Source organism: Canis lupus, chromosome 34 (assembly GCF_011100685.1).
Source record: "Canis lupus familiaris isolate Mischka breed German Shepherd chromosome 34, alternate assembly UU_Cfam_GSD_1.0, whole genome shotgun sequence".
In the NCBI taxonomy this organism is placed as follows: Eukaryota; Metazoa; Chordata; class Mammalia; order Carnivora; family Canidae; genus Canis; species Canis lupus.
In genome coordinates, this window is record NC_049255.1 from 36422080 (window position 1) to 36447982 (window position 25903).

The following is a 25903-nucleotide window of genomic DNA, read 5'->3' on the forward strand; positions in this document are numbered from 1 at the left end:
GTGAATGAATGTTTTCTTTAAATTCCCCTTGTCCCTGTGTGGTGTTTTATTAAACTATAATTCTAAATTACCTAAAACCATTTTTCTCAGCATTTTTTCATTGCCATTACCAAGGCAACTGTAGTCCTTCAAACACAAAACATGAAATAGTAGCCATAATGAGAAGGGTCTTGTGCAGGGAAAGAATGACCCTCTCTCCTGGGCTCTCTGTAGCTTGTCTACGGCACTCATGACAGCTTAATTGTTAGAAGGGACATTAGTTATCCTCTAGGCCAGCTTCTCATCACATGTCCCAAGATCTAAATGCCCCTGATAGTTGAACCATTCCCAAGAGGCAACCTCATTCATTCCACTGTTGACTGTCTCTAAAGGGAAGAGGTCTTGAGGTGCCCAGCTGGCTCAGTTGGTAGAGCACGTGACTCTTGATCTTGGGGTTGTGAGTTCAAGCCCCATGTTGGGTGTAGAGATTACTCAAAAAATAAAATATTTTTTTAAAAAATTGTAAGAGGTCTTTCTTAATCTGGCCGGAGATTTGCTTCTTGTACTCTCTATGTCTTATATTCTTTGTTTTAAAAGATTTATTTGAGCAAGAGAGCACAAGAAGGGGGAGTAGCAGAGAAAGAGGAAGAAGCAGACTCCCCAAGGAGCACAGAGCCCCACACGGGGCTGGATCCCAGGACCTGAGATCATGACCTAAGCCGAAATCAAAAGTCAGCCGCCCAACTTCCTGAGCCACCCAGCCGCCCCTCTATGCCCTTATATGTCTCTATGCCTTTAAGCCTGCAACTCTTAATAGTACAGTGCCATGGTTTTCAAGAGTGATTCCAATGCCAGCAGCATCAACATCATCCAGGAACTTGTATGAACTGGAAACTTAGGGATTGGGTCCCAACAGTCTGCATCTAGAAGCCCTCCTCCCACTGATCCTGATGCATGCTGAAGTGTAAGAAGCACCCATGGAGTGTAGCAGAAAGTGGGTGGGACCTCAGAATGAGAAACATCTGGATTCAGATCCTGGCCCTCTTGCGGTTTTAGGCAATAGCCTCAATCCCTCCCAGGTCCAATGGTACTGATGAGGATAGCTAACTCCTAGGCTTGCTATGAGAGTTCAATGGCACTGGGGATCCCTGGGGTGGGGGGAACTCAGTGGTTTAGCGCCGCCTTCAGCCCAGGGCCTGATCCTGGAGACCCAGGATCGAGTCCCACATTGGGCTCCCTTCATGGAGCCTGCTTCTCCCTCTGCCTGTGTCTCTACCTCTCTCTCTCTCTCTCTCTCTCTGTGTCTCTCATGAATAAATAAATAATAAAATCTTAAAAAAAAAAGACTTCAATGGCACTATAGAGGTAAACCACACAGCAGAAAATCTAACACAACTTAAGCACAAAAATAGTGTCTAGTATTATTGATTCGATTCAGCACGTTTATTAGATGCCTTTGAATATCAATCTCTATAGACTCCATTCATTTGAGAATACACAAGTACAGAATGAACATTTTAGACATTTCATGAAAAATATGGTATTTTTTCAGAAACTAAATGACATGTTCCAGAACACACAGCTCAGTTGTTGGTGTCTGGAAGTCCTGTAGGGGCCACCCAGGCCTCTGCTCTTCAATCGACGCATGCTCATCTGTCACCTAATGAAGCTGTGAGAGGTCTAGTTCTGGGCCTGGTGATTACACAAGTAGGGATTTAAGTTTTAGCAGCACATTGTCTTAATCAATCTCAATCTTATTGGAACATATCCACCCAGTACCTAGTGTCCTGGCTATTTCTTAATTTACTCCCATTTTCCTTTCTGATTTGTATCCCTCTCTGTTCTGAGAGGGTTTAAGATGATCCTTGGACGTTCTATCAAGACGTGGAGTTCCGGCTGATATGGCACCCACTGTGGGACCAGTGAGGTGCAATGATTGCTTCCCAGAACTTCTGTGCTCAACCAAATGTGCACGGTCCTGAAGATCCCAAACTGATGCATAAAGGAAGTGGTCTAATACTGAGTGCTTTGGGCTAACCGGAATCCCATGGATAACGTGCACAAAATTATATTCAGTTATCAAGAAATACGTGGGGTTCTTTCTTGCCCTTGCTTTCACAGAGAAACGAGCATTTTGCTATGCCCTCACCGGGGAGAACTAAATTGTTAATGCTCACCATCACATGCCAAAAAAAAAAAAAAAGTCTGCTTTACAGGCCTTGTGGAAGGAATAAGGCACCTATACTTTCAGACAGCCTGTTTCCAGTTGTGTGTGGCTGGTGATATTACTGGACTAGTGACAGAGGCCAAGGCAGGAAAATAGACTGGGTTACTTATAACTCTTTGAATGTGGACACATCAGCTTGTGGGAAGGAAACTATTTAAAATGGGGCTTAGGGAAAGGGGGAAAAAATCCCCTTTCTCCATATGAGATTCTTCCGCAGTGCTGTCATGCAATCTTGAAAACCTCCATAGAACAGTGGATCACTCTTATTGGATATATGCAAATTGTCTGAGACCCAGTGGTTTCCTGCCAGGCAAAAACTTATAATAACAGAGCAAGAATGCAATCCGAGCCCTTGCTCTCTGAAATCCCTGAAAGAACAGAGTCGTTCTTGACAGGGCAATTTCAGCCCTTGACATTCCAGGAAATAGCTTAATAATGTCATTTGGGCTGGGGTTGTAACCAATCCGAAGACATGGAGACACAAACGCCGTATGTAAGATTTAAAATATCAGCTCAGGAGCCATGATTCATTTTCACAGAGAGTTTAACAACAAAAACACCACCACGACACAAACCAAGCAATGCATCCTAATTAAATTTTAACGTTGTCCCCACTAATTAAACCCAACATGGGAAAAAGGAAGGGTTTCTGCCGAGAAATTACAGAGACATCCTGAAGACCGTTTCTTTTCCATTTACTTTCCTAGGTACTAGGTCCATGTCAGATCCAGGATGTGACGCCCAAACAAAACTGCTTTTTGATCGTTAATACGTGTGCAGCAGTGAACCCCACCCTGGGGCCTCAAAGGTCTTTATGAGACCCGCTGGCCTTTCCATTTCAATGTGTTTCATTTTCTCTGGGTGCAGCACAGCTGAAAAAGGTTGCAAGACTCAGGTTAAAAGTCAGGAAGCGGATCAGGGCCCCACACTATGACATCACTTTCTTACAATGCACTGATGCAATGACATTTCCTACAGGAAAATGATTCGAGCTGACAGGCGGCCTCCGTTCCCTGCAGTGGGAAGTGTCAGGGCTCCCTCGCTCCAGCTCCTGCCTCCCTTCCTCCTGCCCCTGGGCTGGAGCTTCTCAAAGGTCAAAGGGAGAGAGAGAGAGAGAGAGAGAGAGAGAGGAGAGACCCAAGCCACTTTGATTTTACGACAGTCCTGATAGGTTTAAAATGAAGGTATGCTAAAATTTAGTTACAAAAATTGTGGAATATCTTAACTGTTCAAGCAATTAGCGCTTTCAAACAAAACATATATAATTTTGCCATTTACAGAACAGTTGCTAGATCTACTATTAAAAGCGACACATAGGCAGAGCCCCGAGGGATGATTGTGCATGCTGGTCAAAGGGAAGAGCAGGGATTAAACTCTGGCTCAGTCTCCGATTGCCACACCATGCTTGCTGGTGCAATACTAGGTCTGCCTTTTTCTGATTCACACACATGTGTTACCACCAGTGACAGATGGTCTTGTAAGAGACACAGGTTTAAGTTGAATGATGAATCCGTCTTCTGCTTTCGATCCTGGGTGTCTCTGTAGCTGTAGGTGTAACATCTTGCAGAAGAGTCTCCAGAAGTGCAAATCTGAGGACCTGCCTGATTTCAAATTCTGGGCAAAGGAGTCTCCTGGCAGTATCACCCCAGCACACAGAGGGCCTTTTGAGGGGACTTATAAACAAGGGCTCCCGGTGAGCCCCCACGGGCTGTGTGAGGTACATGGCTTGGTGAGTAGAGGCTCTGAGCTAGGTGTCAGGCTGGCCAAGTAATTTTACACTCAAATTATAACCCCGTAATGGCACTACTGGCCTCCAGGATGATAGTCATTGCTCTGGGCTCCCCGGGCAGCTAGAACTGCTCCAGGTCTTAAGATCGATTTAGAGACCTGAATCAAGGCAAGGAGAATTTAAGGGCTCGTACCAGTCCTGGGACAACAAACCGTCCTAGCTTTTCCATCTGTGGCCTTGTAACTCGGCTCCTGGGTTCCTGCCAAAGGTGAGTTCAAGTGCCTGGGTGCCTGGGGAGTGCCGCCTGCAGCTGAGCCCTGATCCCTTGATTCCCTTACAGTGCCTCTTCTAGAGACCTCCGGGCGGCCCCATAAACAGCAGAATGAGGAGTCCAGGCTTAGAACCTTCTGTCATTTTTCTTCTGCTTGTCGCCCTCCTTGGATCCTCTCGGGGGCTAGTGGAATCTGCTAACAGCTTCCCGATGCTTCCTTTGTCCATCTCAAAACAAAATTCATACTAAGTCACTTTTACGGCGGAGGAGAGTCAGCAGGGGAAGTTTCTACTGCAAAAGAATCAAACAGTTATGACTTCAGAAATGTGAAGTCCTGGTATCCATGGCAGATTTGGATGCCGGAAGCAATGTTTCTAGATGTTGCACTAGGTTTACCAGACAGATTTAAGCTTTCTGTGGCGGTTGAGTGGATCCGTGGCAGGGAGGCTTTGAGGCATGGTTTACACAGCGCCCCAAAATGGGGAGGGCTTCTATAAATCATTACACGGTAACTGGACGCAGTGACGAATATGCCTCCTCTGGAAAAATTAGCAAACATCTGAAGGGCTAATCCATGTCTTTAGGATGATTCAAAACACAAGCATAGTTGTCACACCTCTTCCTCATCACCCTCTGGGTGTTCTCTCAGAGGTATGCGGTCTTCTTAAGTGAGTAACTATTTCCAAGGTCTGTTCAAAGTATCAGTGGTTACAATCTGCGGAGCATGACATGCCTAGAAAAGAGTATAGAATGTAAAGTGTCCGAAATTACTGGGGTCTTAGTACTCTGCCCAATTTGCATTCTTATACTATCTAATCACTCCCTTTTAAGGACTCATTGTTTCCTAGAGTTAAACTCACGAGGAAAAAATGGCATTTATTTCACATTTTGTACATTTGTAGAGTCACAAGATCTGGGACCTGCATTTTTCACCATTTGAGTAAGCCTTCTGCTTGCCCACACATGCCGCAAGTGTCATTTCACCTGAATACACGGCTCAGACTTGCTGAAGACTCTACCCTTTCACCTTGCTCCGGGCGAGGAGAAAGATCAAAGCTTCTTGTACTTTTTAGGGATGACCCCTTCTTTGTTCTGAACACTTCTCACATCTGCTATTTGTGGAAGCTTCTGCAAAGACGGAATTCCATAAATCTGCTTGGTATACATGCAAGACTGTCGTGGCCCATTAGGCCTCCTAGAAGAGGGAACTTACCTATGTGGATAGATTCTCCCCTTTACTATGGCTCTTTAAAATCGTAGTATTTAAAACACATGTTTTAGAAGAAAGAATTGTCAGAATTAGATTTTTAAAAAAAGGTATTTGTAATCAATAGGCTAAAATGATAAGACTGATATAGAACAAGGGGGGGTGGGGAAACCTCATCTGTTGTCAGTTCTGCCAGGAACTAAGCAAATGACCAAAGGACTTTCTGTATTTATTTGTTGATTTTATTAGTTCCTTTGGGTTGAAGTAGAATATAAAATAAACCATGGTATATTGTTTCACTTTGTTCACTCACTTATTATTGATTAAGAATACACGGAGTGACCGGCAGAGGACAAGGAGCAATGACTCGGGAAATTAAATCTCCTAGTTCACGAAACAGAGATGATTCAGAAACAAACCCACAAAGACTGTGCGGGTGCAACACTCTCCAGGCCTAGGACTGAAAAGCCAATCATTTCACCTTTCTTGGTCTTAGTTTTCTCATCTACGAAACAGGAGGAGCCAGATTTCATTGCACGCTCCCTTTAGCTCTAAAAGTCTGGGACTAAAATAAATATGTGCTGAGGCTAAAAGCAAATTGAAAAAGTGCAAACCCTCACAAGCCTTGTTTGGCAAATATCCCGAGGGAGATAAGCTCAGATCCGAATTATGACCACCGATAGGGAGATGGGTGCTATAACAGATGCAGTGAACAACCAGAGGAAAACTATGGAGCTTGGCCATAAGTAGGAGAAAATATCCAAATGGAGAGGACAGACTGGCCCAGAGGGAGCCAGCGCAGAGAGCTGTAAAGCACGATGGGGCTAAGTGCACTGCAGGTCTCAGATCAATCAATCAACAAGGATTTTATTCTACTCGGGTTACTTTATTTGTTAAGGGATTCTTACGGGGGCGCCTGAGATAACATGACCAAGGATTATAAGCCATGCTAAGTATAGAAGACTGCAAAAATATCCTAGCATCCAGCTCTCCAAGACCAGCGGAGGAAGGGCATCTGTAAGTGAAGAGGGCTTAGAAAATATTTTAAGAATGCTCTGAGGTTCAGCTTCAAACAGAGGGTCCTGGCTAAGGACAGTGAAGAAACAGCAGCTACAGGCAGCCGGGGACGGTACCGCAAATGGACTGAACTCTCCTTCAGCAAAGACTTGGGACAACCACCATTTGGGAAGGGTGTCCCCAAACTGCCGCAAGCAACGAGGCGGACTGCCAACCAGGGAGGAATCTCCACATGTCCTCAAGACATAAATGGCACTTTGCTGTCGTAGAAAGCTTTCCCACAGGACTCATTTCTCTCAGAGATAGAAAAAGACTCCGCGCCCCGCCACGCTCTGTTCTCTTCCTCGGTGGGAACGAGGGGAGGCCCGCTCCTCGCCCTGTTTGCTCTGCTTGCTGGGAAGCTGGAGACGGAACTGAGACTCCATTTCAGGACTTCCACTTCCATTTCTTTTCTTTTCTTTTCTTTTAAAGATTTTATTTATTTTATCCTTGAGAGACACAGACAGAGAGAGAGGCAGAGACACAGGGAGAAGCAGGCTCCATGCCGGGAACCCGATGTGGGGCTCGATCCCGGGTCTCCGGGATCAGGCCCTGGGCCGAAGGCAGATGCCAAACCACTGAGCCACCCGGGCGTCCCTCCACTTCCATTTCTAACCTACTGTTTTAAAATGTGTGACCTTAAAATAAATAAATAAATAAATAAATAAATAAATAAATAAATAAATAAAATAAATGTGTGAACCTCTGGCCTGATCTTTGGCGCTTAGCAATTCTGTGAGAGCTGTATCTTTAATTCCGTGCCACCTCCGTCATCCATTTATTTCACAGACTATTTAGAAAGTATTTATTACGTGCCAGGCACGTCCAGTCGTTTCGGAGGGCAGGTGGAATGTGGCTGTGGCCTGGCCGTCAGGAGACTCTGTCTCTGGCTTGTGCTGTGTTTAGGTCTTAGGGCTTCGTGTTTATATTTGGGATACAGTTCAAGCATTTGCCAGATGAGCCAGGGTTCTGGGACATATAGCTAGTTTTCCTAATAACTCACTCCATTTCATCTCAGTTAGGAGTGGATTTTTCCCCTGAGGGTCTTTGATCCTACAGCTGCAGACATTCTGGCACCAGGGAGCCTTAGAGGTCAAGGCTCCAGGACACACAGAGGTCAATGAAATCAGGGGACATCTTAGAAACCGCTGACAGCCAACGGGGGTGAGCACTGCGGCTTCCGAGATGGATGGATGGATGATGTCATCTGTGGTATAAATAAGTGTGTGCTGACTAAGCTCTGACCGGGCCCCAACAGGTGTGTTCCGGAACAGTGCGCCTTGGAAAAGACCCTCGAGGAAAACACAGTCAATATGCTTTGTCCTGCCCTTAATCCAAGAAGTCTTCTTTTTTTATGTCAGACTCCCCAAAATTGAGCACAGTGGAGTACATAGGCAAGGTACGAACTTGAGTTTCAGCTTCCCCCCTCTGCAGAAGAAAGGAGCTGGACTTCCTAGTTTTCTAGCCCCTTCTCGCTCTCATCACCGGGCCCCATATGGCCTGGTTCTCCTTCCAGCCCTTTGGCTCCACCTCTCCGCCCAGAGAGTCACCATTACCATCCTCTTCGGAACTAATAAAAAGCAACATGCAGGGATCCCTGGGTGGCGCAGCGGTTTGGCGCCTGCCTTTGGCCCAGGGCACGATCCTGGAGATCCAGGATCGAATCCCACGTCAGGCTCCCGGTGCATGGAGCCTGCTTCTCCCTCTGCCTGTGTCTCTTCCTCTCACTCTCTCTCTGTGACTATCATAAATAAATAAAAATTTAAAAAAAAAAAAAAAAAAAAAAAAAAAAAAAAAAGCAACATGCAAACACGTACGGTGGTGACATGGGTATAATGGCAACACTGCAAGACAAGCTTGAGACCTACCGGAGGATTATTGAGCAAAGACTTACTGGATGTGGTCGCTTTTCAGGATAGATCATTTCCTTCATAGCATATCCCAACCCATTACCCATTTCCTTCGTAGCATATCCCAACCCAAAGCAAGCTGTTCACACCGAGTCTTACTGGGCACGTATCATTGTGTCCACGTTCACATATTAGCACAGCAGTGTGTGTAGAATAAATGTGAAAAGAATCAGGATAACTTGTGAACTTAGGAAGAGGTTTATAAACATTTTTATTTCATATCCGTGATTTATATATAAAACAAACATCTGGGGGATCCCTGGGTGGCGCAGCGGTTTGGCGCCTGCCTTTGGCCCAGGGCGCGATCCTGGAGACCCGGGATCGAATCCCACATCAGGCTCCCAGTGCATGGAGCCTGCTTCTCCCTCTGCCTATGTCTCTGCCTCTCTCTCTCTCTCTCTCTATCTGTGACTATCATAAATAAATAAAAATTTAAAAAAAATAAATAAAAAATAAAAATAAAACAAACATCTGAGAGTATAACAGACACAAATAAAGGGAAGACACAATTTCTGCCCCGGAGAACTTACGATCCAGCAGAAGGGCCTGAAAATGTAACCAGCGTGGTGTGCAGAACATTTTAATAGGTTCAGTGATATTTGAAATACGTCCGTATGAAAGCTACACATTCATTTATAGTGAAATATCAATATTGAGTACTATCCCCTATGCTAAATGCTGACCAAAAATGATAACAAAGATCATTTATACCCTTTATGCACTTTATACCCTTATCATCTAATTAAAAGGATACTCATTCATTCATTTATTCATTCATTCTGCAAACAATTATTGAGTGCTTACTATGGCAAAAGCACAGTGATAGGCATTTTGGAGGACAGAGGCATGATTTCCTAATGATTCCTGTCTTCAAGGATCTTAAAATGTAGTGGCAATTTAGAGGAAACAGCTAACAAAGCAGCATGGAAAGGAAGCGTCAGTGAAGGGCTAGAGAACACTTCCAGGACAGAGTAATTACAAGCCCAGAGGTTAGGAAAGCCTCCTAGTGGAGATGGCCCTGGAGCAGGCAAGATGAAAAGCATTTTAATGGTGGAGACAAAGGGGAAGGTCATCTCAGAAAGAGAATTCAGTGAGAACAGAGGCATGAAAATTAATGTATGCGCTGGGAATAGCAAGTAGCTGGAGCGTGCTATCCAAAGAGAATAGGGTGAGGCGAGGCCAGGAATTTAGGATGGAGCCGGCACATGGAAGTCCTCCGATGCCACAATCCTTAAACCTGCTGATCCTATGCAGCTAACAGCAGGGAGTCAAAAGAGGCTCGTAAGGGTACGAACAAACAGGGGCCTGGACAATGCTCGATATCAAACATGAAACTTCTGTAATGAGCTACTGCTGAAGAGGAATTAAGCAGGGTAGAAAAAAAGAGTCCTCTAATTTGGAGATTCAGGGGCTACAGGGCAACAAGAAGAAGTCTTGTGTGGGATGTATGGATGCTCTTCACCTAGCCACATTCTTTAGATATCAAAGTGAGCATTTCTTCCTCAGGACAGCCTCCCTGCACCCTGGTTGAACCACGTCTCCCTGCTGTGGAGCCACAGAGATCCTCGTCCCTTTTCCTTCACAGCCCTTCACAGGGTTTATAATTGCACACTTGCCTTCATTTGATTTATGTGTGAGTCCCTCAGTGGGCTGTAAGCTCCATGAAGGCAGGGGTTATGCGTTTGTCTTCGATTTTTCTGTAGGCTACTTAATATAGGTGACCCCGAGGGACTGAAATGTTTGATGAATGAATGAATAGAAGGAAGGACGGAAGGAAGGAGGACAGAAAGAAAGAAAGAAAGAAAGAAAGAAAGAAAGAAAGAAAGAAAGAAAGAAAGAAAGAAAGAAAGAAAATAGAAAGAAAGAAAGAAAGAGGAAACAAAGAAATATGGGAATAGGGGCACCTGGGTGGCTCAGGGGTTGAGCATCTGCCTTCGGCTCAAGGCGTGATCCCAGGCTCCTGGGATCGAGTCCCACGTTGGGCTCCCTGCATGGAGCCTGCTTCTCCCTCTTGCCTGTGTCTCTGCCTCTCTCTCTCTCTCTCTCTCTCTGTGTCTCTCATGAATAAATAAATAAAATCTTTTTTAAAAAAAGAAATAGGGGAATAGACACATTGTTGGAGAAGAATAATGAGAAATAATACCTGGGAACTTAGAAGTAGGTGCAGTGGTTTTAAAATACGGCTGCAACATTCTTTTGACTTTGCTCTCCTTGAAAAGTGGGATCGATAGCCTTTGCCCTTGAACCTGAGCAGCCTTGCAGAAAGCAGTGAAGATGATGGTGCGTGATTTCTGAGGTTAGATTTGAAACTACTTGGTTCTCTTACCACGCTCGCTCTGGGAGAAGCCAGCTACCGTGCAAAAAAGCGTGGCCACCTCGAGACCACCAGGCCCAAGAAGCCATCTTTCTGGACCTTCTAGTCGACAGACTGAGCTCAGCTCTGCCAAAAAAAAGATGAGCCAAGTCATCTTGAACCCTTGAGACCATCTCATCTGCCAGCTGAGTGCCTTTGAGTGGTCTTAGTAATTGCCTCAAGAAGCAAAGGAATTGTCCAGCTGAGCCCAGCTTGAATATCTAACTCATAGAATCTTCTGGACAATAAAGTGGCTTTTGGTTTATGCCAGTCAATTTGGAATGATTTGTTAATAGCAGCGGAGGCTGGCACATCAACCAAAGTCTCGGTGGAATCCTCCCCAGTCTCCCCCCCCCCCCCCCATGGAGGAGACGGAGACCCAGAGACATTAGCTTGTTTAACCCTGTTTCTAAATCGGCAGCAGTAATGCGCGGCCTGCGTGGGAACTAATCCTCTGACCCCCAGGCCATTGCCTTTTTCTTTCTAATATATGATAATGCATCAGGAAAAATTTCTCTTCAATCATATGCAGGTCCAGAGAACAACTCTTTGTCACGTCGTGATTTTGCCCCCACAGTTGCTTTCTTCCCACTGATGATTCACGGATTAGCCAAACTCCTTGACGTATCAACAAAAAGCAAACTGTGGCCTCCCGCGCGCGGAGCTCACCCACGCTGCGGCCGATTTGGACATTTGAGTGCGGCCACCTCCCAGTTAGAGGAAGAGGCCTGTTCGAGAATCCAAAACACAATAACATCTCTTCTCAAGTCCGTGGCACTCGAATTCTTAGCCGCCTCCGTTTTCAAGGCCGTCAGGTCCAAATTCACCGAAAGATCTTTTCTGTTGAAAGAAAAATGCCGCCTTTATGAATATCCACCTTTTCCTCTGCAGACACTTGCTTGCTGGTGATTGATTAGGGACAAGCTGCTTCCTGTTCCTTTTGAAAGTTAGATTCTTTTTCTTTTTTCCTTTTTTTTTTTTTTTTAATTCTTCAAGTAGAGGAAGAATTCCTCATGTCTTGGCCCCCAGGGCAACTTCATTAAGGCTACTGTCCAGGACAGAGTTTGGGTACTTGGCGCTCGCAGACTGATGCCTCCCAATAGCACAGAGGGAGAGGGTCTCTATCTGATGTCAGCTGGGCACGAATCCGAAAAGCAAATAAGGAAGAGCGGCTCATGCAGGGGAAGAGATTCTTCTAGATTTTGGGGCTCTGCCGCTAAACCTGAGAAGGATGGAAACATTTTCCCCTGAAAAACATCACAGACGCTAATTAGCCTTTTGTAGCGATGATGTCATTATGTTTTTAAGAGACATCGAGGAAAACAGCGGACCAACCCTGTGCGTGTGCCCTCCACGAAACGTAGCTCAAGGCGAACCGTGTACACCGATGGCTCAAAAGTGAATCATGCTCCTCTTCTTACCTTTTTCGTGTCCCTGCAGCGAACCCCGTGAAAACTCCAAGGGAAGACAGCGTCGCGTGCAGTGTTGCTCAGAATGTCTCCTAGTCACGGCTTCACAGATTCTAGCCCATGTCAGCCCCTGGAAACCCCCGGGGACAGATGCACAGGGCGCCTGAGGAGGTGATGCTGGGGCTCGAGGCTCTCGGTGGCCAAGGCCGGGGCACGTGAGTCACCTCGATTTAACCCAAAGCGGAATTGGGCCGCTTGCACATCGGGGGCCGCGGGGGCAGCTGCAAGGGGGGCGATCGGGGCTCCCAGCTCCAGGCCCTGGCTCCCCCCGGTCACCCTCGGCGCCGCTTGGTACCTGTTGCAGGTGGGCCCGCGTACCGGAGGCCGATTCCGGGGCACTTGGGACCCAGGCCGGGCCCGATGCCTGCTGGCCCCCCAGGCCCGTGCCCACCCGTGTGGCCTCCCCCTCGGCCACACCTGGGGGAGCCTGAGGACGCATTTTGGAACTCGCCCCAGGCCGGAGCTGGGGTCCAGCACGCTTGGCCGTCCAGCCCAACCTCTGCTTCACAGACAGTGGCGACGCTGGCGGGCCACGCGGCCCAGCTCAGCCTTCCAGAGACCCTGCCTTTCCCCGAAGCTGGATGCCCATACATCGCCCCTTTCCAATGCCAGACTCGACTGTGCTTGCCCGTTCCCCTTTCCTGCCGCGACCCTCCTGCCGTCCCACCTCGCTTCTCTACTGAAATGGCTTTCCTGCCACCACTCGTCACCTCTCAAGGGCCAAATCCAATGGCATCTTTTTGTCTCCTGGGCTCGTCCTCCTGGCAGCGTTAGACACCCTGAGCCAACCCCCCTTTTCTTGGCTCCCTCCATCCTGCAGCTTGGCCTCCTTCTTTTTCTCTGATAGATTCTCCTTGGTTTTCTCTCCCGGCCTCTGCTCATGTGCAGCAACCTCCCTAAACATACATATTGGCCAAGGTTCAGGCCTTGGTCTTCTTTCCTTCTGACTTTAGAGTCTCTCACTGGGGGCACCTTCATTCAGTTGCATGGCCCAACCTTCTGCTGTTTGATGTTGACTTTAGGATCTCTAAATTTCATCCTCTGCCTCTTCTTGGGTGTTGGACAATAATTTTTTGGTGCCCCTTTACACTTTGATGTCTGTCTTAGTGTGTCCGGGCTACTGTGACAGAAGACCAGGCATGGGGGCTCAAAGTAATAGTTCTAGAGGCCACGAAGTCCAAGATCAAGGCACCAGCAGATTCGGCGTCTGGCGAAGACCCGCTTGCTGGTAGCAGAAGGGGTAAAGGCACCCCCTGAGGTCTCCTCGATAAGGATGCTAATCTCATTCATGAGAGCTTCACTCTCATAACCTAACCACCTCCCAAAGACTCCCACCTCCAAACACCATCACCCTGGGCATTAGAATTCCAGCGTATGAATTTGGGAGAGGACACAAACATTCAGCCTATAGCAATGTCCTTCCATCATCAGAAACTCAGCATTTTCAGAAGCAAATGTATTAATTTACTCCATGTTGTCCTCTGTGCCCTAGGAAATGTCACCACCATTCTCCCAGGCATCCAGAGTAAAAGAAAATGGAATAACTTTCACTATTCATTTTTGCTTCAAATCCAGTTGGACCTCCAAAGACCCCAGTCTGCGCTTTTCTGTGGCAGCTGCCACTGTTCTGGTTCAGAGCTTCATCCACTCTTCCCTGACTGTCACAATAATATCCCAATTTCTTATTTATTTTATCTAAGCCATCTTACTAAAAAATACATGTTCACTACTCTCAAAATTGTTCATTACATCCCATGCTCTAAATCCAAAATACTTCATTTTCAAGACTTTCTATTACTAAACTCAACCCTTCTTTCTAACCTTATCTCCCATATACTCGTTTCAGACCTTCTCTGGTTGAGCCACACCACACCTGTGGAGGTGTTGAGCCTCCACACCTCTGCTCATCTTATTTCCTCCGTTTCAACAGTGTTCCTTCATAACCTGTCGATACTCCACTCATCTTTAAGATCCACTGGTGGTAGACAGCAGCATGGTCCATCAACTATTTTTGGTTCTCCCCCTGCTAAATACATGGTGGATTGCAATCTTCTTACCCCTCTGCATCCGGCAGAGTCATGTGACTCACTTTGGTCCGTGAAATATAGTACAGGGACACATGACACTTCTGGACAGAAGCTCTATCATTTAATGTGAGGTGGGGTATTTTTTTCTTTCTTCTTTTTTCTTTTTTCTTTTTTCACTAAAGTGGTTGGCAACGTCCAGATGACGGTTACTCTGACAGCCTAGCGTAAAGATGTCATGGACCAAAGCTTCCCCTCGCACCATGATGGACAAGTAACATGAGCAAGAAATAAACGCAGGTTGTCTTCACATAATAAAAGGTCTGACTCCATTTTTTGATGCCGAACTGCTGACGTCTTTTAAACCTCACCCCTCCCTCTTCCCTTTGGCCCCACATCTGCACAAGCTGATAAAAAACCTGGGTGCGCCTCTCTTTGGTGGAAGTTCAGACCATGCAAGCCCCTTCTTGCATGAAGGAACACTCCCTCTGGCCCACCTTCTAACTATTATTAAAATCTCGGGCTAGTCTCCTTTTCTGGTTCGCTCAAGCCATTTTCAGATCAGTTTGGGAAAACTTCCCTACTCCCCCCAGAAAGCCTCACTATGTGACAAGTCTTCTCATATCATCTTGCTATGTGTGTGGCGTTATTAGACTTGACATCTGAACCAAATTTGGGGTAGGAGGCCCCATCCTGCTTTTGAGAAATGATCATAATAGTCTGTAATTTGGAGTTCGCAGAGGTCATAACCGGAGTGCTAAAAAAAGTGCTATTTCTTGATCTGTGTTCATTATATGGGATTGTTCACTTTGTGAAAATTAATTGGTCTGTATGATCTGTGCATTTTTTTCTACGTATGCTACACTACAGTAAAAGATTCTTTTTAGACATTTATTGGGAGTATCCTTAAATAATCTCAACCTTGTTTTATTACTGTCTGAGTACATTTATTGAAATGAGGTAATATATATATAAGTGTATGATGAAAAGGTAGTTGATGATAGAAGAAGAAAGCAGATATTTAACAAGAAAGCTAATTATTAAGAAAGGCAGAATGATATGAATTTTAAGTAGAAACATAAACAATATTCCTTTGTCATTGCAGAAGGAGAACATCAGGGAGAAGGTGTCATTTTTGGTAAAGTCCCAGTCAGGGTGGGTGAGATTATGCTGAATACCCCCATCTTGATTTCTGTTACCGTGACGGTCAGCGAATCTTGCCTGTCTGTGCACTTCATATAAATATAATCTCACAGTATATTTTTTTGTGTGTCTAGCTTCTCCTGCTTAGCATTACATTTATGAGATTCATTTGTCCTGTTGCATGTATTGATAATACATTTCTTTCTGCTGCCTGCAATATACATTGTACGATCACACCCACAGTTCATTTCTCCACTTTCATGGTGATGGTCAGTGTTTGGCTGTTATAGATAATGCTGCTAAGAAAAGTCTTTTGTACACATACGAAAGCCTTTCTGTTGCAATTAGATGCAGGAATGAAATCATCTGGCAGGTAAATATACACATGTCCTGTTTTAGGAGATCCTGCCAAACCGTTGTCTGCAGTGATTATACCAATTTACATTTCTACTTGCAGTATGTGTTATTTTGTATCTTTGTCAGCTCTTCGTATTGTCAGGCTCTTAATTTTAGTCATTCTAGTAAAAGTGTCGTGAAATCACCTATGTGTGTCCCTGATAGATGGTAATATTTACTGGCCTTTTGAGTATCTTCTTTGGCATAACCCTGTTCCAGTCTTTTCTGCATTTTCCTATTAGATTGCTTTATTTCTTATAGATTTTTAGAAGTTTTTAAAAACTTCTCGCTCTGTGTCATTTTTTAGTTCAATGCATTGCAAATATATTCTTCTGTCTTGTGGCTTGCCTTTTTATTCTCTTCATGGTGCCTTTGAATGACAGAAACTCTTACTTTTATCAATGTTTAATACACCAATGTGTCTCCTTTATTGTTAATATTTTCTATGCCTTGTTTCAGAAGTAATTTTCTACTTCAAAGATATTTTCCTGTTATTTTCTAGGAACTTTATTGTTTTTCCTTTTACATTTAGTTCTATAATCCATCCAGAATTGTTTTTTTAGTATGGTGTGAGGTCAGGGGTCAAGATTTATTTTTCACTTATCTAGATAGATAGATAGATAGATAGATAGATAGAGTAGATGGTGTAATTTAATCCATTAAACACATTAATTATTTCTCAAATCTCAATTTCCCTAAGGTTATTATATCATTCTTGAGGTTCCCAAGCCACTGACCATAAAGTGGCAGCCTCTGTGGAAAACTCCTCATGGTTTCCTGGAATCATTTTATTGGTCAGGAGTGGGGAGAAACAATTATGCCTCCTTATCATTAGTCCTAGAGATTGGCCGGCTGGTACTTCCACCCTAGCCAGCAGCTTCAAGGCTTTGAGGAGATAACAATAATTTTTGTCCGCCAAAATAAAGACCGTCTGTCCTTCTGGTCCTTGCAGGCCACCAGCAAAACATATGCTCTTTATCATAAATTAAGTTCCATTCTCTTCCTCAGTATTTTGTGAAAGTATTTTGTTTCTTGAGTTTATGAGTTCTAGTAGTCTACACGGAGGCAGTACTCAGTAAATAGTGGCCCACAGCCTCTTAGTTATGGGAAGATGTTCTCTTACCTCCCAAATGAGGACCCACAAAGGAAGCAGCTAGATTTAGCTGTGGAAGGGCCAAGTCCTATCTCTGGATAAAACTGCCCGAGTTTGGATTCCAATTCTATTTCCCATGAGCAATGTGACCATATGCAATTCCCTTAGCCATCCAAAGCTCAGTCTCATTCATCTGCTCACTCAGGATAATGCAACCCTAGTATTACCACGGGCTCTCTATTAGTATTATCATAAGGTTGCTGTGCAGAATATTTCATGTAAAGCGGTGATCCCCCTGCCTCTTATATAATCTTCACCTAATAAATGTCAATTACTCTTATTTTCTGCTATTAATGCAGAAGCCCAACTAATCTTCATCCTAGGGGCTCTCCACAAAGGGAAAAACTATTATAAAGAGGTGAAATGCTATTTTTTGTTAGTGTACACATAGCCAAATGCCCCACGATAAGTTCTCAGGTTTCTTCCTCACAACCCAATGACATACTTTGAAAAAAAGAAAAACATCTTTAATGTCAAGCTTTTTCCAGAGATCGACAGAATGAAGTAAATAGGTAATAAACATGCCAGCAGTAAAATGAAAAAGAAATGTGTTCTTTGGTTACATTCTCCCTGGATTATCATAGTGACATTGCTTTAGGGTATCACTTCCAAAGTGACTTTCTCATTTGACTCTAAATCTCCAAGGAAAGGAAAGTCCTCTCTAATTGAATAGGCCTTTAACAGTATGGTGGGGAGGGAAGAGAATAATTATAGTCATCAAAAATAAGTCAGTGTTAAGCTTATAAAATCTCTCAGACTAGGACACCTGGGTGGCTCAGCGGTTGAGCGTCTGCCTTTGGCTCAGGTCGTGATCCCGGGTTCCTGAGATCGAGTCCCACATCCGGCTCCCCACAGGGAGCCTGCTTCTCCCTCTGCCTGTGTCTCTGCCTCTCGCTCGATGTCTCTCATGAATAAATAAATAAAATCTTTTTTAAAAAAATCTCTTAGACTTTAATTGATGTAGTATTAGAGATTGAAGACTATATTTCTAAAGATGTGCCTTTATGCAGGCAGAAGATAAATGTAGCTATCAAAAATGTAGCTATCAAATGACAACTTTTACGTTTTCTTCCACGTAGATCCTAAGTGTTATTGTGAACTTATTTAACTAAGGTAGCCAAAAAATCTTTCCTCAGAGAATGAAGGAGACTGGCCACTTCAGATAAGAACACTTATCTTTTCTCTGGAAGTAGCTTTTGAATGACCTTGTGCTTTGCCTTATTTGATCCTTTTCTTTCCCCCAAATATATCTAGGGTTCCCAACACCTACTTGATGAATAGTTGCAAAGATGAGGCCAAGACTATCTGAGCTGTGAAGACTTTATTAAGCATATAAACTTCTCTTCCTTCTAAAACATTTCTTCATATATAGAGAAACAGAGGAAGGAAAAGAGTTAACTCTCTATCCGGCTTTTCCAGAGCCCCACCGAAGAGAAGATTCCCTTAAAACCCGGTTAAGGTGATTCTTGGCTAGTGAATTTGAAAAAGGGTGGGATTCTTTAGCCCTATTGGGCTTGTGGGCCAAGAATTTAAATATTGACAGGGACTCAATATAAAGCTTCATCGATGATGTTTAAGTTAGAGGCATATAACCCTGCTCCACGAGCAGGTGAGCAACAAACTGAAAACCAGGCATATCTGAGCAGAGATAGGATTTAACTTTGATAAAAATCCAGTTTATTAAGAGTTTCAGTATCCAAGATCTATAAAGAACTTATGAAACTCAATAGCAAAGAAACAAACAATCCAATCATGAAATGGGCAAAAGACATGAACAGAAATCTCACAGAGGAAGACATAGACATGGCCAATATGCACATGAGGAAATGCTCCGCATCACTTGCCATCAGGGAAATACAAATCAAAACCACAATGAGATACCACCTCACACCAGTGAGAATGGGAAAAATTAACAAGGCAGGAAACCACAAATGTTGGAGAGGATGTGGAGCAAGGGGAACCCTCCTGCACTGTTGGTGGGAATGTGAACTGGTGCAGCCACTCTGGAAAACTGTGTGGAGGTTCCTCAAAGAGTCAAAAATAGACCTTCCCTACGACCTAGCAATTGCACTGCTGGGGATTTACCACAAAGATACAGATGCAGTGAAAGGCCGGGACACCTGCACCCCGATGTTTCTAGCAGCAATGTCCACAATAGCCCAACTGTGGAAGGAGCCTCAGTGTCCATCGAAAGATGATGGATAAAGAAGCTGTGGTCTATGTATACAATGGAATATTCCTCAGCCATTAGAAAGGACAAATACCCACCATCTGCTTCAACGTGGATGGAACTGCAGGGTATTATGCTGAGTGAAGTAGGTCAATCGGAAAAGGACAAACATTATATGGTCTCATTCATTTGGGGAATATAAAAATTAGTGAAAGGGAATAAAGGGAAATGAGTGAAAATATCAGTGAGGGTGACAAAACATGAGAGACTCCTAACTCTGGGAAATGAACAAGGGGCAGTAGAAGGGGAGTTGGTTGGGGGTTAGGGTGACTGGGTGATGGGCACTGAGGGGGGAGCACTTGACGGGATAAGCACTGGGTGTTATGCGATATGTTGGCAAATTGAACTCTAATAAAAAATTTTTTTTAAATATTAAGAGTTTCACTCTCCAGTTACAGTCCATCTCCCAAAAGGGAAGCCAATCACAGCACAAGAGTTCTACTCGGAGCAAGATAACATCCCAAGATGGATTTCTTTGGTTGTGTGCAAAGAAGCATCTATGAATCACCTGGATGGATCTGGAGAAGAAATCTAAGGCTCCAGGTCATTCCAGGTCACCTACTGAATTTAGGAGTGATAAGTCAATAGCATTGGGTCCTGGGATTGGCCTCTGGAAACTGAGATCAGGTGAGGGCCAGTCACCTCACCAACACCCATCACAACACCAGTAGTCTGACCCCATCCCCCCACTTCTCTCAATGAAGTTATCTCAAATACAGCAGAAAGCATATTGTCTAAAAAAAATTGTTTCGCAAAGGAGAGCTCCGTTGTTAGCTTTTAAATGGAGTTTTGATTATTGGGCTACTGTGGTGAAAAGGTCTTACTGTAGCTTTATATGCACCGCTATACCACAAAATGATTTTCTTCATGCACTACGTTACTTAAAACTTCTTTAATCAGTATTATTTTGCTAAAGTACCTTTTGATCTCTTACCAAAGAAAAACCAGGAACTGAATACTACTACCACCCTACAAATCAGTAGATAATGGGTAGCTCTGGGATTATTTTTCCTTCAAAACTAGAAAGGAAACATGGATAACATTTTCCTCTTATGAATCGTGGAGCATTAGTACTGGAGCACTAACTAGTAACATCCTATTAAATTGCAGGCAAACCACTTAACCACTTTGCTCTTTCTCCATCTGGAAATTCAGAAGATAAGTAGCCTCCACCCTCCACCAACGGTGCCGTTTCAAAGCAAACTGGTAAAAGATTGGTAAGCACTTTACAAATACTAAGTGCCCCATAATTACTGCTTGTTGTGACAAACTCTGTTTTAAACCCATCCAGGATTAAAAAAAAAAATCTTCCCTGACTTTTAGTCTAAGCTTAATGGTATGATCTGGACAAAAATATAGCAAAAAGGAAAATTAATCCTTAGTAGATCTTTGGCTACTGTGAAGAATGGTGCTCTCAAGAGAAATTTGAAGAAGCAAACTTTGATATATGGAAAGGGGGATATGAAAGCACAAATAATGCTACTCCAGCCACTGATTCCTTCTTTCCTTCTAACCACTTCAACACAGATTTCCCCAAAACTTCTCTTTTGTTAAAATATATAACTTGAAATGGATACTACAAGTACGGTGGGTATTTTGCCAATTAAATGTAAGGCATTACAACAAGAGCAGAAGTGGAATATTCCTCATCCTGAAATCACAAATTTAAACCTTGAAGGAGTTCAGTTCTCCATAAAGAAAAATATCTGTGCATGAAGATTGTTAAACCTTCATCTTCTCTGGGCCAACAAGATGGTCTTGCAAAACCTGTTACTTCCCCAAATTTTTCATCAATTAACAAGTATTTATTGTCCACCTACTACTATGTGTAAAGCATTGCACTAAATTGCTATGTATGATACAGTCTTCTAAAAAATAAAATAAAAAAACAAAAGATAGTTGCTCTGGCTCTTAAGAGCTCGGAATCTAATTGGACAGATAAGACATACACATGGGGCGAGATAAGTGGCACCACCAGGCTGTCATTGATATGGGCCAAATGGCTAGTTCAAATAGTGAGAGACCAACGGGGCAAACTGTCCCGGGCTGGGGTGGTCAAGGAAGGCTTCCGAGGACAATCAGGATAAGCACTGGATCTTAGGGTATTGGGGTGGGGGTGGGGGGTGTTGGGAAGGGATCAAGGAGAATGAATTTAAGGATGACTGTGTGAAGTAAATGAAATGAAGGTTAAAATATAAGCCATGGGATGCCTGGGGGGCTCAGCAGTTGAGCATCTGCCTTCAGCTCAGGTCGTGATCCCGGGGTCCTGGGATCGAGTCCCCCATCAAGCTACCCGCAGGGAGCCTGTTTCTCCCTCTCCCTGTGTCTCTGCCTCTCTCTGTGTGTCTCTCATGAATAAATAAATAAAATCTTTAAAATATATATATAATCCGACTGTACCAGTTCTCTCCTCTCTTTCTCTCTCTCTCTCTCACACACACAGGCACACAAAAACTAAGGGAAGGAAGTGCTCAGAGGTCAGCATGCCTTACATTTTGACCCTTAAATATTAAACAAATTTCCATTGAACTTATTTTCCCTTCCTTCTCATCCTCCCCCTCTTTCTCTTCCTTCCCTCCTTAGCCCTAGTCTGCTTAGGAATTGGAGCACTGGTCACTCTCAACTGTCCTGGGGGCACCACACAAGACTAGAAATTCTTGCAGCTGCTCCTGGGGAATTCCAAGGCTCTGGGTCTCAGAACCACAGAATCCTATCAACAAAGGAGCTTTAAAAGCCACTTAGTTCATGTTGCTCTGAAACAAGCCTGACACTGAACCCTTGCAACAACACGCATGACTTTCTGGCCCATTCCTAATATGGCTTTGATGCTGTTAGAAGAAAAGACCTCTGGGGACCCTTCAACCTACTTTGTACAGAAACTAAATCTAAGACTCTCTGCTTGTGATCAATTTTTTTTTTTGCCATTTATTGTTTGTATTAAGTTATTACACATCAGTGTTGTATTTTGGGGAAATGTGGATAGCATCATTTTGAAGATCTAATTTCAAATTCAAGAGCAGGCCACAGCTCACCAGACACCAGTTGCATCCACTGTGGTGTCTTCCTTGATTCTGGCCAGCGGACATCAAGGAAGGACAGGAGAGAAGAGGGGAGAGGAGGGAAGGGAATGCTTTGAATAAAGGATTTCTTCTAGGAAATTCCCCAAAATGTGAGTTGAGGTGCCATAGAGGTCGTGTTGCTTAGATTCATATTCTGTAATACTTAGAAATAATAGCCAAGTCAGCTGGCTGGACACTTAAATTTGGGGCACACTAGCATGGCGCTTCCAGGTTTGACTCTCTCCCAAGCTCTACTTAGACCTGAATGTGTCATATTCCCTCCAACATCCCCACCCCGCTATGTCCGCGCAGAAGGAGATCCCACCCCCACCCCCAACACGTTACATACAGGGGGATTCCAATCCAGAAAAGGAAGAAACTGCGACTCATTCCTAGAATAACAGAAAACTAGCATTCACCAAACAATAGGCAAGCTACTTCTTATAAATCATGCTGTTGTAATAATTGTGTTCTTTAATGGACGAGTTCTTCACAAAATATATCCTTTGCTCCTTAAGTAAAACATTTCAGTCCTCAGAGGGGATTTGTGGGTAATCGTGCTTTTGAGGACAGTTTACAAACTGGCATAACCCTGGATACAAGACCTGAACGAAACTCAGGGAAGTGTAGAAGCCTTTAACCCTGAATTTTAGTCATTTGGATTATAACATGTGAAAAAGTACATTCTGTTAAAATCCAGAATTAGGCCTGGTTATTTCCATCACCTTTGGTACAAACTAAGAACTTTATTATAAACTGTTGTTTCTTTTAAACTACTAATTGATTGGAATTAGCAGTTTTTATTCTTTTAGAAAAATTTAACACATGAACCTAAAATGGGAAAATTAAGAGACTGTGGCATTCAATCAAGCAGTGCTTTTAATCTTAAAGACCTGGTCAAAAATAATTAATTTTGTAGAATTTTTATTGTTATGTCCCTAACATGTTCGTTTCTATGTGAGTCTTTTCTTTCGCTTGTTTATTTGAACCAAAAGTATACTCAGAATCTTACAGTGAGATTCCCCAAACTGCCTTCTCTTTTTTTCTTTCTTTCTTACTTTTTTTTTTTTTTTTGAGGCAAGTCTTCTCAAATGCCTAAAACCAAAGGGAGTTATTGATGTCTTCCAGGACTTTAATTGCAAGAACAGCTTTATCTCCCAGGCAGACAGACACTACACAAATGTTTGGTTTACTCCATATCACACAGTTAACAAGGTTCTTGTAGGTTCAAGGAAAACAGATTGTAAGGCTTTGCCAGGAGGACTTAACATTCTAGGGGAAGGAGGGAAAAAAAAAAAAAAAAACTCTGACAGATAACTCTCAAGAGAGTGAAATTTTAAAATAATTTCAACTTAGACATAATCCTCCAGGAATAAGTTGAGTGTGGAATGAGAGTTTTTAGAGAAGAGGAGAATAAATGTAAAAAAGCAAGGAAAGAAATTTGGTTTTTTAACTCCTGTGCCATAAGTACAACCATCCTAAGAAGACGGTCTACGCGCTGCAATTGCCCTCATTTCTGACCTAAGAATCCAATCTTCTTAATTCCAAACCTTTCAAACTATAGAAAAACCTTGATGAGAAGGGCCCTTTCATCTCACTTGCCTGTTGCCGTTGAATGTTAAGTGCATCTTTCAACTGAGCTTTCCCGGGTGCACTGGGCAGGCCGGTTGCCCACTGGGTCCCCGCACCCCCGGGAAACAAGGGAATGAAGTGTCTCCCGTGCTTATTCTCGGCTCACATGCCACCTGCTTCTCCTGACTTACCAATGGGCCTTGTTTGTGAGGAAGTTACCAGACTGACCCTGATGGCTCTCCAGGCAAATGAGAATAAAAAGAAGCTGGTCACCGGCTGCTGGGAAAGGTCGATGTGGGGCGCCCACCACTCAGACACCATCCAAAGGTATCAGAGGCTTCACTTCTCCTTTTCTCAAGTCAACCTGCCAAACACAAATGCCGCACGATTACTGCAGTATATTGCCAGACTTAAAGGAAGGCGTGGGGAAGAAATCACCCGCACTTCTGGGAGAAAAGGGAGTCTGGAGAGACCAGTTCTTTGCTCAGATCCTGTGAGTCAAATGCCTTAAAATGGCTTAAAAGCAGACATTGTGGTTATGGTCCCTGCCACATGGGGTTTGCTGAGCTCTCTCTGGATATCCTAAAACACTTAAGCCTGAAGGGTTTAGGATGCCTTTGGAGGCCATAATTTGGAGAGAACAGCTTTATCTTTGCGGGAGATGCAGGACACAACACAAATGTTTGTCGGATTCCTTCTCTTTTTGCTGACAAAGAGCTCACCAAACAGTTCTCAAGCAGATGGTACGGGAAGGCAGATGATTTCATGAAGAAGAATCGTGGTGGTTCAGAATGCCCAGGCCGAAGGCTTCCGTCAAGTGACCCTCTAGGTTTAGAGCGAATTGAAGACAAGTTGGAGCACAGGTCATTAAAGTCAGTAAGGGACCGGGATGCACCGCGACACGGGATTTGTAGGGAAATGCCTAGAGATTTCAAATGTGGGGATTTGCTACGATCGCAGAGGGGTGCACCTTCCAGGCAAATGGGAGCAGAGGTGATGGGAAGTCAGCAGACACCTAGGAAGGGATTGCCCAATCCAAGGACTCCTCTTCAGATCAGAGGATTTTCTCTTCTACTGAGGGGACTCCTTGGACCAAAGAAACTAGAAGTGGGTGGTTAGAATAGAATTTTCAAGCTGACAGCAATGTGGATAAACCACACAGAGATCATGTCCTCTCTGCTTAGAATCTTCCAGGGGCTTCTTCCACTGTTCTTCCAGGGAAAATCATGTCCTGGTTCCCCCATGCGCGCACCTCTGCAGCCTCCTCCCACCGGGCAGTCTCTTCAACCCCTCATGTCCCCTCTCCCCCACCCCCTGGCACTCCCTCGGCTGGCTGCGGGCCGGATGCTCACCTAACTAGCCAGCCTTGGGGTCTCTACCCAGCTACTTTGGCCTGAATGCTCCTTCTTCACCTCCCTGAGGGACCCACCATCATTTGTAATTATTCATTTAGCTGTTTATTTGTTTTCCGTTTACCTGTGGTACCCAATGAGCATCATAAAGTCCAAGGCCGGGTCTCTCCCATTCTGTTTTATCTTCAGGGTGAATCACAATACCTGGCACCCGATAAGTGCTCTACAAAAATTTGTTAAACAGAAGAATGCAAATGAGGGCGCTGAGGTTCAAAGAGATAATGCCCTGAAGCTCTCTCAAACCATTGACGGTGGAGCTGAGCCTGGTCCTCAGGTTTCCTGAGAATGGTAGGGTCAAGGGAAGAAATCAGTCTCTGGTGTCAGCCAACATATGAAGCCAGCCATTTATTTCACGTTATCTTACATGAGGAAGAGGATACTTTATTTATTTACTTTTTTGTTAATATTTTAAAGGAAACCTCAGTCTTGATTTTGTAACTCCCCGGAGGACCTTCAGTAGCACAAAGGGTGTTACAAAATCCTAGATCTCAAGCAGCTAAAATCATTTAAACTAATAAACATGTCACACAATACTTTGTGGGGCCTCGGGAAGGGCAGTATCGTGAAATCAAGCGACGATCAGCTTTTCAAACCCCCCGAAGGACAACAATCATCACAGGCTGAGTGATTTGTTGGTGGTGCCCATTTTTGTCCTCACCTCATCTTTCCTTTGTGTTCATCTTCAAAGGCAATAATACTAATGAGAACTACCC

The 25903-nt window shown here is 44.1% G+C and overlaps 1 long non-coding RNA gene across 1 annotated transcript; it reads right to left on the reverse strand.

Moving 5' to 3' along the window:
* Window positions 1-1422: 1422 nt before the first annotated feature.
* Window positions 1423-25634, reverse strand: LOC119867532. The gene is made up of 4 exons (XR_005384022.1): window positions 25255-25634; window positions 24501-24603; window positions 23970-24142; window positions 1423-4939 (listed from the first exon to the last, which is right to left on the reverse strand). It is a non-coding gene; the product is annotated as an uncharacterized LOC119867532 (long non-coding RNA).
* Between the last annotated feature and the right edge of the window lie 269 nt (window positions 25635-25903).